The sequence below is a fragment of the Vidua chalybeata genome, chromosome 9 (genome assembly GCF_026979565.1).
Source record: "Vidua chalybeata isolate OUT-0048 chromosome 9, bVidCha1 merged haplotype, whole genome shotgun sequence".
In the NCBI taxonomy this organism is placed as follows: domain Eukaryota; kingdom Metazoa; phylum Chordata; class Aves; order Passeriformes; family Viduidae; genus Vidua; species Vidua chalybeata.
The window spans coordinates 3,736,931-3,749,641 of NC_071538.1; the positions used below are offsets into that span (position 1 = coordinate 3,736,931).

Genomic DNA, 12,711 nt, shown 5'->3' on the forward strand with positions numbered 1-12,711 from the left:
AATCATCAGCCTCCTCATCATCAGAGAAGATGCTGATTATGAATTCCAAAAGACAGCAATTTTTTTCCTGTAAGCAAAGCACTTCTACCAACTTTAGGAGAATCAGAAATACAGAAAAAGCAACAAAGAAACAGTGATCAGCAAGTCTAATGATAAGATCATAGAAACACACCCTACTGCCCTGGGGAAAAAAATATATCCAATTCCATTAACAGGCTGGAATGTAATAGGGAAAGATGACACCAGAGAAAGAGACAAGCAACAAAAACTTCAGTTGCTGAAGTCCATCACTTCTCCTCATCTTCCCTCTCTCACTTCAAGTAAAGTCAAGAAGATATCCACGACATTCAGTACCAGACATAGAAATCCAACACCTGAAAGCAGCAAAGAACTCTGGAAAATCCCAAGGCAGCAAGGGAAAACCTGTCTTTTCCTGGTCCCTGGAGAGATCTCACCTCTGTCCATGTCCTTTAACTCCATTACTGCCTGATTCTGTTTTCCATTTAAGATTATTGCCTCATAAAAAGAGACGAAGAAAAAGTAAGTAAAATAATTTCCTAACTCAGGAAAATAAGAGCTACCTTTAAAAAAAACCCAGGTACAGCTGAAATAAAGGTTTAAACTCTTCTACAATACACCTTTGTTTACAAATGAGGGATTTAACAGAAGTTTTGTGGGTGCAATAGCTTAGCAAGACATCTTATGTTTGTCTGATAAATAATGCAAGGAGCTATCTTCCCTTTTCAGCAGTATCACTTAACAAATGCCGACCGGATTTCTATGTCTGTCTAACAGTGCAACACAAATACAACACACCTCTGAATTGTATCAATGTATACAACAATCTGCACAACAGATTTCACATCTTCCAAACCTACCCTTCATAAAAGACTTTGACCTCAACAATGCCCTTTCAATTAATGTCTTTACTGTCTTATAAGTGGTACAATTCAGATCAAGAATTATTCTTCAACAAAACTACATCAGCCTCAAATCAATAGCGCATGTTGTCAACTTCTTTTAGTCTAAACATACTTAAAAGTTCATACTTGTTTTACACACTTGCTAAGTTATGCTATAAGCCTTGACATAATGTCACCTTAAATACTTTAAAACTTTCCCTTGTACACACAAAAAAATAATATAGCAATGTGCAACAACACATACACGGCTATTTCTTTCCCCTCTCCCTCCCAGTCATATGGCATTCATGACCAAAATCAGAATTAAATTAAATTAAAACAGTTCCAACTGCTGGTCTTGAGCAGTTTTAGACCTCTCTTCTTAACAAACCCGTGTCCCTGAATACCAGCTTATACACACCGATAGAAATACCTCTTTGAAGATAAATTAAATTGCCTTATCTGAAACATGAACTACGTCCTAAATGAAGAAGCCTTCCCACCAAGACAGCTTCAGAAAAGAGTCAAGATTGACTTTTCAGAAGTATTAAAGGCAAGTCACAGCATGAAATACAGTTCAAGTTCTGTCATCACATAGACCCTATCCACATTTTAAAAAACGCCAGCGAGTTAATTAAGTACAAGGGCAAGTCATTACATGCAGGCACAGAGGAAGCTGCTCACAAGCAGGTCCTAGAGCACTCCATCTGCTTACCTGCCATTCCTCAAAGGTAAAGAAATACTGTACCTCAAAAGTAGCTTTTTTTGCTTCATATTGCTTTAATGTGCCTTCAGCTTTATAAAACACTGTACCTCTGGCACCCATCTCCAGTGAAAATTTACCAAGCTTACCTTTTTGTTTCATCTCCTGACTACAATTTGGATAACATAATTTTCCTCTCCAAATTTCTTTGAAATTATTCCAGGTGGACACTCAGCCGCTTTAATAGATACTGGCAGTAGAACTGAACAACCTCCACAAATAAAATCATATTTTGCCAGCATACCTACAGGTACCCAAGGGTACGAAAGATAATCAAAGAATCACAGTTTCACACTGTGATTAGATTTGGTACTGCTACCTTCCTTTGTCCAATGCAACACAATATGTACTTGTTTAAAGCATCATTAAAAACTTAGCAAGGCTAAGAATACCAAAATCTATTATCAAGGCTATGAATACCAAAATCTATTATCAAAGAGCTACATGGCAAAGTCTGTTCAAAATAAATCCAGAATAGGCCCAGCCTAGGAGGGAAAAGATCCCCAAAGGAGGACTGTAAGAAATTATGTATCATCAACAGAGCAACCAACCAGCAATGGGTGATGAGCAAAGCCTTTTTCAAACACAAAGTAGCAAAAACATTTCTACCACAGAGGGACATTTGCAATTATATAAAGAACACAGGAAACAGTTTCCTAAGAAACTACACACCTGACACCATCAGTGAATGACATATTAAAAGATAATAATAATAAAGCCTTATGGCCAGGTAATGTTTAACTTCATCTTATCTTGAGGCAGACCTGTAAGGGCCAGGTTTTACCCACCCTAACAAATGCTTCAAGTTTCAGGCTGCTCACTGTCTACCACACTCATGTCTCTCAGAAGCAGAGGGTCTGTAATGCAGCTAAGCAGAAATTTTGCTAATACTTCAGTAATTTTGCACTCTGAGCTCCAGAAAATACTTGAAAATCAATTCAACTGCATGGAAGGACTAAAGTCAATAGATTCTACTCTTACACATTACTCTTTACCAAAATGCCTGTTGGCATATTTCTGTAAAAGTCTGATCAGTAATTGTATCAAAATTATTTAGAGGTACTTACCAGACAAGCCTGATGACTAATGCCTAAACAAACTGGTCAGTCTAAAAGTACATGACTAATATTCTAAAAATACACGAGATAGCTGCCCCTTCTCAGGTAGACTTACCAATAAAGCACATGGGAAAAGTGGCTGTTGGCAGAGTGGTCTGGACCTGCCAGCAACAGCAGCACTGTTCAGGTGCCCTTTAACCACACAGGGAAAGTTAATTACATGACAGTGGGAGAGGGAGTACAACAATTATGAGTCATCCACATAACCATGTGCTTTATCAATACACTTCATAATACTGAAGTTACTAGTTAGTGACAGCACAAAACAGTGATGCAGTAATGGGAAAGTGAGCAGCTTGAATCTTTGGACCTTTTTACTGATCTGACACTTAGAATTTATGTGCATTTTGAAATCCACAATGAACACGTAAGAAACTATGCAATGCTACCAGCATTCTAACACCTCAGTCTGCTAACTGCAGATGCTTGTGGAATTCCCAAAATACTTTACAGACTTCTGGACGTGATCAGCTATATTACGAAGTTTCCACCAACACCATCATCACTGCCAACTCACTTCAATAGCCTACTGTAAAAGATGCAACAATGGTAGAGTTCAGCTCTATCCAAAAGGGGTTTTCAGAAGTGCCACAGGGATCCTAAAGTGCCTCAAGTTTTTCTGCATAAAATCTGAAAAAGTTTCAACTTTACTCCAAGCATCCAGACTTGCACACCCAGCTAGGGAGTCAAGATAACCACTCCACAAGCTCAGCTAATTAACAATTGTCATTTGATCCACTTTTGATTTCAGCTGGTTTATGGGAACTTGATTTTATACTTGCCAGTAGCCTCCCCAATAATGCTTTTTCATGTTCCTTTCTCTGCCACAACATTATCCCAAGATTTTGTATAGCTGAAGTGAACAGTTTGGGGGAACTATCAAACTGAAAAACAAGGCAAGGACTGGGGGGATAGCTCAATTTCTTAGCTGGGTAAGTTCCCTGATGCAGTTCTCTCTACTGCATTATCTCTCTATTTCTGCCAATACAGGGTGAGAAGTGAGCAGTCAATAAATAAGCTGTCTCACTGCACATGGGGTCACAACCTAATTCAATTACAAACCAACTTAGATTAGTTACAGCTGTGGAGGACCCCAAAGTTCTCAAGCAAGCAATAGAAATTCAGAGCAATTAGAAGATTACACAAACAACCTAGCAATAAAACAAGTGGACTAGAAACAACCATTCACAGAGTTTATAGATTTGAGTTTTACACAGAACTCACAAGTCTATCTGTGCTTACACACCTCCTCAGACAAATTCATATATAAAGCTAATAAAGAAAAACAGTAATTTGAGATGAGACTTTCAGCTTTTCACTGGAGGCTTCTGCCTGCCTACACATTAATCTGAAAATGATGTACCACAGCAGAAAATGTGTTTTGTACTAGTCCTGCTTATTCACTTATTAGTCTGAGTCCAGTCACTCTGTGACATTATACCACTAATTCTAAATCTAAATGAAAATATAATACTAGAGTCTAGACAATTACCCCAAACCCTGGGCACATTAATAATGTGATAAAAGCAATCCAATTTACAAACTGCATTAAGATCACTTTTTTCAGGATCTCTGCCAGTTTTATCTAGCCATTATTATCTAAGAAATACACCTTCAACTTCTGAAAAAGATCAATATCCTTCTTCTCCAGCACGATCACTCTGAGCCCATTTCAATGAGAGCAGATTACACAGTGTCCAAGCTACCCCTTAATGAATAATGAGGGAGGCACAAATCAAACAACTTTTAATGCCACACTACTACAGCAATGGTCAGAGCATGGACAGCCAGACCTAGGTCACTTCAGACTTAATTGATTGCTGCCAATAGCACAGCTCCATTAAAGAGGAAAAGAGGTGACACATACATATCCCAAAGCCTAAGTGCTACTGAGGCAGCTCCAAAGCCAGAAAAGCCTTCTGCACCACATTCTGCATCCAAATCACTTTAAAATGAAATTACAGCATGAGATCCAGGGTAACTCAAGCTTCTCCTCTGCAAACCCTGTTATCCATTTCTTCTCTGAGCACTTTAGCCCTCAGACAGCTGGTGGACACACAGGACAAGCAGTGTAAGTCAAGAGATTCATGAGCTCCAAGAAATTAATAAATTGGGCCAACCACTTTTTGGCAGAAGAGCTCATAGCAAGCTCCACAATCAAATTCCCTCGCTGGCAGTTCTGCTTATGCCTTGGGCATGCTGGTTTCAACTCCTTAACTCACCCAGGCTTATTACAATTCCTTACTTGCACTAGGAAGTACATTACTATCTAAAACCCACGGGAGGAGGGGCAAAGATGACTTCCAGTCAAGCTTCCCAGGTCTAATCAGCTGAGGAGGGGGTCTCAGTCTTCCAGTTAAAGACTTAAAAACATCTGATTTTACTGCTTCAATATGATTGCTAAGAACAAGTAATAAACGTGAGTCACCAGAGGGCACTAATGCTTCTACCAAATGGCAAATGCAGCCCTTCAATTAGGAAGGCTGATAATTACATCCACATCATCATGTATATTTTATCTGGATTGAACTTAGCCAGCTTGTTCTAATCCATGTTCAAATCTCAACTACATACTGATGAGGCACTGAGCTACATTAACTGTTGTGGTCACACTTGAAATACATGGGAGAGACTCACAGTCTCCTTAGTCAGACCAGGGAAAATAGGGCAGGCACACGTTCCCACGCCATCCCAAGCTTCTCTTGCCTACAGAATGTAAGTGTATGTTTAAAAACAAATTAAATTCTGAAACAGGCATGGAGAACAGGCCACAAATCCTGCATCTCAAAGAAACAGAATAAATAACTATTCTTAGGAGTTTGAATCAAGATCTATCCTATCATAGGGGACCACAAGCAACATCAGCCTGCAGAAAAGGGAAAGGCTACCGCTTGACCATAGATGTATTGGTCTCTCAAGTCTGGCGTGAAATCACCTGCCATGTTACAGCCTTAATTTTTAACAAAGGAGGCTGCTCTTTACCACTGAGAAATAGGCAGGTTTTTAAAACACAAATATGAGGGAGGGGCTGATAAGAGAGTTTCTTGATATTCTGACCAAACAGCTCTAGAGCTTCTCAGTGCCAGCAGCACAGCCAGGGAGTTTCTGGGGCAGGAAACCTTGACTTGATGCAGTTGATACAAAGAGCCAAAACACACCTAAACAGTGCAGACCTATAGAAATAAGGGCAAAGCCTCCAGGCCCTGCAAGGTACACAGCTGCTTCTTTTCCCAATTTTACCTAAACTGTCATTCTTGTAAGTCAGGCCTGTAGAACAACAAAGCCATGGGAAGAGAAAGGGAATCCTATCCTTATGGAAAAGTACACCTTGCCATCCAGGTGTTGTCTGTGCTGAGTTACTGACATGTAAAAAGTTACAGTGCCAATAAGGCTGGGGTAGGAAGCACTCTGTGAGCAAACTCAGGGGATCTCCGTGGGTTCAAGGAAGACACCACTTGTGCCACATGACAGTCTACAACTCATCTGGAAGCCCCTGGGGAGTTCTGAAAACACCAGCTGAGAGTGTACTAGAGCAGCACACCTCAGAGCAGCGAGTCCAAGAGAGTAAAGATCAATCTTATATGCAGGTCAGTAACACTGCATTTTAAAATACTTCATAGTGACTCACTAGACTTCCCAGTGTTTTATATGCTGTACTATAAGATTTACCAAACAGGTCCCTTTTGAGACAAACTCTCCTATAAACTGAAACACAGACTAGGAACAGCCTCCCTCGGCCACAAGCCGCTTCAATGCCCATCATTTATGCCATTCTTACTCCTGAGTCACAGCCAGCAGCTCCAGTGTTCACAACACACCACAATGCATGATACACCCTCCCTCTTTAGGACTTTGGGCCACCCTCTCCCTGTTCCCCACCTTCTCCTGACAGCTCCTCCTGACTGCAGAGCCAGCACTGGGAGCCCTTCCACACTTCACCCTCCATTGCTCAAGCTCCCATCTCGGATGGCCCCATCCTGCTGGGCAGAAGCCCAGGTGGGACCAGCTTGCCCACAGCTAGGACTCCAATGCCATTCTCCCTAGAATCCTACAAGGCTTTTATGGATCTCTGTGAAGCAAAAAGAGTTGCAGTCACACATCCACACATTCCAGGGGACTGAGCACAAAGAGAATCTACTTAAAACGCCCAACTGCAACATTAAGACACACTCACTTCAGCAGTCTTTTAAGGTGATTAATTCATAAACAGACCAAGCATGAAGCCCACAAAGCTTCTGTTCATGCAGTAAATATGACACATACACTTATATTAAAAGATGATTCCTACTGCAGCAGTTCCAGGTATTTAAATGCAAAGATTTTTAACAGAAATCTTTCATTATTTTGAAAACACATTTCTAAGTCTGTTTTCTAACAAGAACTATAAACCAATACTTAGAAGATAAATACATCATGCCATTGGTGGCTTATACTTTGAAGAAATGCAACCAATTACACTCTCCACCCCTAAAGGATATTTTCAATTCAGCTTTAGTTATTGAATGAAAGGAGGAGCTCAAATGACTCAGCTTCAAGCAAATATAAAGGAAAAGATTAACCCCTAATCTCAATGCAAAAAAAAAAATAGTGGAATAAACTGATTAAGATGGAGGTGTGACTTGTCAATTCAAATCTTTTAATATTCAAACACATCAAGCAGAACATTAGCACACTATGACAGCATTCCTTTTCTGTACAAATGTAATTTTGTCAATTTCAGTCAATTTCAAAAATTAAAGTTTCAAAAAATCACAGTCATTCAAAAATCACGGTCAATTTCAAAAATCAAAGTTTACACAAGTGGTTGAAGTTAAAGGTAGCCCTGTATCTTCATTCTTGTTCCTTAGTGCTGAGCAGCAGAAAGATCAATAAAACAATTAAACACTGGCATTTTTAATCTACACTCACAAGGCAAGATAGAAGTGTAAAAAGGAAAAGACCTCTCCAAAATTCTGCAGGAAAACCCCCACATTTCTACAGGGAAAAAAAAAAAAAAACCCAAAACCCAAACAAAACCCACTGCTGAGTAAACAGGATAACCTCATAAAGGGAGTTTTCTTGGGGGGGCGGGGAGTGTTGTCTCCACTGGACTGAGTTAAACATTTCATATTAAAATGCAGCAAAATACATTACAAGGTAGAATATTTCACAAGGGGGCTCCCAGACACCAAGGGACTGCTGTACATCCTCCACATTAATTCACAAATGCTTGTCCCCCATCTCAGCCAAGCCACACTAGCATCGCAGCGCAGAACACACCCCCAGCTGTGCTGGGAGGAATATTTAATTCCAGGCTAGCCGAAGTGCTCTTTTACATGCAACCCAAACTCCAAATACAGATGTCACCAGAGGGCACCCTCTCAATTCCAGTGACCCAGCTTTAGTCAACTTCCAAGCAGGACTGCAGACAACCCATGAGCAGGGATATGCAGAGGCTGTGGAAAGCAGGTATATTTCTGTTTCTGCAAGGAATTTCCTTAAAAAAAAAAAGCCTGCCATCGAAATTAAAAAAAAAAAAAAAAAAAAAAAGGAATTTACTTATGTAGTCCAGAAACGTAAAATATTTTCCAGAGTAATCAGAGACATGGCTAGAAAAAAATCATTATCAACTTCTGTACAACATTATGTTGTGCCACTTGATGATGCCAACTCAGTCCAGCTGTTTTGGTGTTTTGGCACCCATGTGGATCATATCAGCTCCCAAAAGCAGGGTCCAAGGCAGTACAGCTCATGCAGAGGTGTCTATGGAAATCCTTTGGCTCTGCTACCACATACTACATCTTACAACAATACAAAAAAAAAAAATGCATGAGTAGTTCTCAAGCTTGGTCCATGTATTATTTTTAGTGCCCTGTTGAGAGTTAATAATGTTTTAAAACGAACACCTGATAAGTTGAAGTTCATTAACTAAAATTATGCACAACCAGTAAAACATGCAATAGGTCTATATACCAAAAAGGGTCTCAAACCACCAGTTGGCATGAACAGAATGTTATAACCATTTTGTTTAGAAATAAACACCACCATAGTACAACTAAAATGAAGTCAGCTGCAGAAGCAAGCAGTGATAAGAGAAAAATAGAAAACAATCATTGTGCATCCCATATTTTCCAATCCTGAGAAAACCTAAAAAGCTGTAGGCCTATCAAACATTTGATTGCCTGATTATCTACCGATCCCATTTGAAAAGAAATAGTCTCCACCTCTTCTAGCTATCTGTGATTGCAAAGCTCTTTAATTCAGCAGAGGCACAGAAGGAGACGTGCAATAAGACCTGTGCAAAAGCACCTTTTTTCAGTAGAGGGACCTCTCCAGTAGTATCAGTACAGGAAACCTGCAAATAGGGATACACATCCACGGAATTTCACCAGGCCTGCAACTACTATTAAACCCACAGGGCAAGCTACTCCAAAATATTACCTGTCATTACCACTCATCGTGTTTTGAAATATATCTACAGAACTGCCTTTCCAGCATCTGCTGCCAGGAAAGAAACAATGCTAAACATGCCTCATGTCTAATAAACAGCATCTATTTGTCCATCCTCTAAAGCAGATTTCCGTCTAGTGGAAGGTAACATGCTCTGAGATTACCCTGCTTTACACGAAAGTGGTGCGACGTGGTGTTCATCCCCTGCTTACAGCCACTGTCCATGCTGTTTCTCGTGTCCCCATCCCTGTGCGCTGCCCTGCCCCTCGTGCCCCGGTCGCTGGGCCCATCCCTCGGGCAGGACCGATGGATAGCGGTATCTCTTCGCCACAGCCCCCGCTCCGCCCCGGCCGCCCTCCGGCCCCCGCGGTGCTCCACGCGCGGACGCGGCTCTGCCCGTCCCCACGCACCAAAACCCCCGTCCCCGAGGGCTCCACAGACAGCAGCGGTGGGTGTCCACCTTATAACCCACTCTTCAGCCCCGCACGCAGGCACCGGGGGGGGAACATCTCTCCCCAAGCCCCGCAACCCTCCGTCCCGCAGCCAGGCTGGTGCCTCACCGGGGAGAGGGGGCTCTCCTCCTCGCCACCCCCGTTCGAGGAGGAGGAGGAGGAGGAAGAAGGAGAAGAAGAAGAAGAAGAGGAGGAGGAGGAGGAGGAAGAGGAGGAGGAGGAGGAGAGGGCGGCAGGTGGGCGGCGGAGCCCCGGGGGACCGAGACCCTCCCCGGATCTGGGAGGGGACGGAGCGCCTCCAATCCCCGGCCGGCAAGAGCCCTGCAAGGCCCGCCGTGCGAGCTGGGGTGAAGCCTCCTTTCTTCTCTCCTCCTCCTCTGAGGAGCCGGACAATGAGCCCCACGGAGGCGGGCGCCGGCTCCCTCCTCCTCCTTCTCCCCGCCGCGACAGCGCAGCTCACCTGCGAGAGGGGGGATGGATGACGGCGGGGCGGCCGCTCGGAGGTGCTGGCGGAGGGGCTGCGGTGTCTGCGCGGGTTCCTGCGCGCCCCTGGTTCCGCAGGCGCGGGGCGGCCGCGGCCACTCTGCCCCACACACTCACTCACTCACTCACTCACACTCACACACACACACACTCGCACTCACACTCACACACACACGGCGTGGGGGGGCAGGCGGGGGGGGGAGGGGGCGCCCGCCCCGCCCGCGCATGCGTGGACAACCCCCCCCCCCCCCCCGACCCGCCTCCTCCCGGCGCCGCGCGCGGGCTGCGCACGCGCCGCCTCAGTGCCGCCCCGGCCGCCCCCAGGCGGCGCTGAGGGCGGGGGGCTCTGCGCTCGCTCCCGCACGGGAGCAGAGGGCTTGGGATAGAGCAGCGGGGCCACCGCGGCAAGCAGACCAAGGGCGCTCGATGCCACATCCCGAAACACCTGCAGGGACTGTGACTCCGCCGCCTCCCTGGGCAGCCTCATTACAGAATCCTAGTATTGTTTGGGTTGGAAGGAACCTCTGGACACTATCCAGTCCAACGGAGCAGGTGACACAGGAACGCATCCAGACGGGTTTGGAATGGCTCCTTAGAGGGAGACTGCACGCCCTCCCTGGGCAGCTGTGCCAGTGGTCTGCCACCCTCACTGCAAAGTTCATTTAACATTTACATCGTCACCCTTTCTGTGAAGGAACTCTTGCTGCTGTCCAAGCTAAACCTCCCCTGGTGCAGCTCAGGACCATTCCCCCTTGTGCTGTCCCTTGTGCCCTGGGAGCAGAGCCCGACCCCACCTGGCCCCACCTTCCTTGTCAGGGCGCTGTGGAGAGCGAGAAGGTCCCTCCTGAAACTCCTGTAATCCAGGCTGAGCTCTCAGTGAGGCGTCGCTTCCTAACGAGCCAAAAGGCAACAGGGGCAAGGAAAGGAACTGGCCCCAAAATAAAAACTATTACATTGCTAAGAACCCTATCCTGAAGGGAGGCAGTGCAATGACTTTTATGATTTCCTTCTCTGCTCCCACAGTCTTTAGGGAATAATCAGTTTATGGGGGTAAAGCAAGGCCTTCAAGGTGTTTGCACCATTTCTGGAGTAAAAGCCCTCAGAAAACCACAAGGTTTTGCAAGAGTTGCTCTACAGTCACCAGAGTTGGCAGTGCTACCCTTGTGGGGACAGGAGTTGGCATCGCCACCTTCCCATCCACAGCCCCAGCCAGGCAGGCTGTGGCCCCAGTGAGTTATTGCAATAATTAATAGCTACCATTTATACGTATTCTGAATGCTTTGAAAGCAATGCCTAATCTCATTAAATTGTGAATTGACTTGTTTTCATCCTGTCGAGGAGTTAAGACAGTCACTGTTTCCTTCACATCCATGGGAGACGGAGTTGGTAATTTGTTCCTGTACTGGAACTGCTGCCATTGGATCTATGGCTGCCTGCTATGGGTTTTAATGAAATACAGAGCCACCTGCTATGCAGAATGATTGATTTTTATTAGACTTGCAGACTGGTGAGAATACAGGTACTATGATCCAGATTAAGCAAGTCCAGCAGGCTGGAAAGAGGGTACCAGCTTTTAAATCTGTGGCAGGGGAATAAGGCAGGCAGGATTTGTGAAACTACAGGTACAAGTTTGACAAGGAACAAAGAAAAGCATTACTTTTAGGTACAGTGCCATTTCCCCAATTTTAATAAAGTTTTGTGCCTAGAAAGATAGCACTGTTTCCCCTTGGTTTTTTTTTTTGGTTTTCTTTTTTTCTTTTTTTTTTTTTTTTTTTTTTTTTGCCACGGTAATCTAGTACAGTATCAAATTCATTCTGAACCAGAATAAATAAAAGGAAAATGAAATGCCAATACCATCCTGCTGCAAGGTTTTCAACAGGTGAGTCAGTGGATGCAAAGAATGCGTCACCAGATTTGGAAACACAAAAATTTGTAATATAGAAATAAGAAAATATTACAAAGTCATGGAATTGTTAAGGTTGAAAAAGAGCTCTAAAATAATCAAGGAATAAGAGAAAAGAAAAAGTAGTAAAAACACCTCAGAAGGGGAAAGCAATGGGATATTTTTTGTAAGCTATTCTCCTTCACAAAAGCAGCAGAAAAACTACTTTATCTTGTAAAATAAGCTTGGGAGTGTATATATGGATTAGGTGACAAATTTTCAAAGATATTTTACAATCCTCTCACTAAATGCTTCCAGAAAAACTGCCTAATGGGTTATGAGGAAAAAAGCAATGTCATATACCCAAAACTAACGGAGATTAAACAGGAGAACGTGTAGTCATTCATAATCGTGGTGAAAATCCAGAAGAGTAAGGTGGTTTTAATTTTGTTGTGAATACCCTTAAAATAATCTAGAAAAAAAGTGGTACAGAAGGGGACAACATTTGCAGGAGGCACGACATTACTCCAAATTTTGGGGCAGATGGTGAAGATACTTGGAGTGACCCAGCTGTGTAGGAAGAAAATACAGTGGCATTCAATAGTGATAAATAATCATCAGTACAATGCAGTGGATACTGGAGGAAAGAATTCTGAGTGGGCATCACAGAGGGGTCTAAACC

The 12,711-nt window shown here is 43.5% G+C and overlaps 1 protein-coding gene across 3 annotated transcripts in view; it reads right to left on the reverse strand.

Moving 5' to 3' along the window:
- RALGPS2 (Ral GEF with PH domain and SH3 binding motif 2) overlaps positions 1–10,328 on the reverse strand; it is a 114,395-nt gene extending 104,067 nt beyond the window's left edge. For all 3 annotated transcript variants that reach the window (XM_053949986.1, XM_053949985.1, XM_053949987.1), the window contains exon 1: positions 10,125–10,328. The gene's annotated coding sequence lies outside the window, so the exon portion shown is untranslated. The remainder of the gene's footprint in view (positions 1–10,124) is intronic.
- Positions 10,329–12,711: the final 2,383 nt, after the last annotated feature.